Source organism: Schistosoma mansoni (assembly GCF_000237925.1).
Source record: "Schistosoma mansoni, WGS project CABG00000000 data, supercontig 0216, strain Puerto Rico, whole genome shotgun sequence".
NCBI lineage: Eukaryota > Metazoa > Platyhelminthes > Trematoda > Strigeidida > Schistosomatidae > Schistosoma > Schistosoma mansoni.
Genome location: NW_017386084.1, coordinates 36147 through 37920, shown reverse-complemented (window position 1 = coordinate 37920; position 1774 = coordinate 36147). Strand labels below are relative to the sequence as shown.

Here is a 1774-nt window from a genome sequence, read left to right as displayed (position 1 = left end):
GAGGAGTGACAGGCTTAAGTAAGTAAAGTAAATGGAATGTTTTTGCGACCATCCGATTATGAAAACTTATGAAATAAAGCTTTTTCTTATCCTTGGACTGATAATACTGAACTACTATAATTATTTCTGCTAAGAGACTAATAAATTTACAAGATAAGAAATAAGTTTACCAGGTGAATAAATATTACTCCCAATATCCTACTTTTCTTAGGAATAATCTGTGATCCTAGTGAAAGGTGTTCTCTTCTGAAAAACTCTGTAAACGTTTGGTGCATTATACAGTTTGTGTTATGTATTGTAACTCAAGTTGAATCGAACTGATCTTAATCGACGACAGGGTGGTGTTTCATCTTCCCGGGCTCTCTGTGTGATGTATGTATATTTCTGGTTCCTTGGTAGATTTTTTTCCTAAATGTCAGTACAGCGTTCTACTCTTTTTAAAGTATGAATTGTAGCTTATTATAATTTGTTTTAATAAATACTACTGATCCTTTTTGAAAAAAAGTACTGATGTACTTTTTAGAAACCTTTGTGAATGCAAACTTTACTGGGTTTTTATAATATAAAGAAAACAACAATCGATTATTCATTGATTTTCAATCCATCATTGGTTGAATTCAGTCTGCAACTAAACATTCTCAATAATTGTAAGATAAAATCTAAAATATTTAATGAGAAACAATGACATGCAGATATGAATCATGTCTGAAGGGAAACACTTATCATAGCTGACAATGTATGATCAACGTTACAAACCATGAACTGAAAAAGTTCAGAAATATGAACCGGCCTTTTTTTTATTATTAACTTACCTAAGAGTAACCCATTCACTAGAAAACTTTAAGGTTTTAGGTTTCATCCTTGGTAATGTTAATGAGTGTGTAATACTTTGAAATTCAATACTACAGCAAAAATATTATTCAATTTACTAGATGAAGTCAGTTAGTAAAAGTAAACTATCTAACAACTTGTCGAATAGACTGCATACAAATCTAAAATAATATTTAGAAAAATTCATTGAATTTGCATTCTAATTAAATTATCTTAATGAATTTACCGTGTAATATGCCTAATATACTTCAATTAAACTAATACCAAACAGTAGATGTTTGACAGCTTATTAGCATTTGCTCAATTGTGTTTACAAAAAAGGCTATATCGAGGTAATACGCACGGTATGCACATATGCCGATTAGAGACTGACCAGTTGTAATCCTAAACATCAATGGGAAGATTCAAACAAACAATACTAAATGAATTTAAACTTCAACCCATTGCATATGCAAGTGGCTATCAGGACTCAGTAGCTGAGTGGATAACGCGATGGCGTTTGAAGCGAAAGGTACTGGGTTCGAGTCCCAGAGTGAACATCCACCCTGAGATGCAGGTACATCTAGTTGACGAGTTCCAAATAGAATGAAACACGTATCCTGCATTCCACTGCTAACCACTATCCATCTTTGCTTACAAAAAAACAATGTTTATTAAATGAAACTCAACAAATAAGTTTTTTTAATCCCAAGAGATAAAAAGAAAATTTAAGATGTCTAACTAGATTTTTAATCATAATTCATTTGGTATACATCAAATTAGACATTATAAACATCATTTGGAATACATAAATCAAAGTGAGAAAAAAAAGGTGAAAAATCGTAATTTTTTAGATAAATAAACAATAATTAGGTAAAAAATTTTAAATAGAATACAGTGTAAGTTATAATTTCTGTTGGATTATTATTTTAACTGAACATTATGAGTAAACTATATTAAAAAA

General features: G+C 30.2%; 1 non-coding gene across 1 annotated transcript; it reads left to right on the top strand.

The window, feature by feature from the left end:
* Positions 1-1300: 1300 nt before the first annotated feature.
* Positions 1301-1367, top strand: Smp_tRNA_01186_Gln_TTG.1.1. The gene has a single exon. It is a non-coding gene (tRNA).
* Positions 1368-1774: the final 407 nt, after the last annotated feature.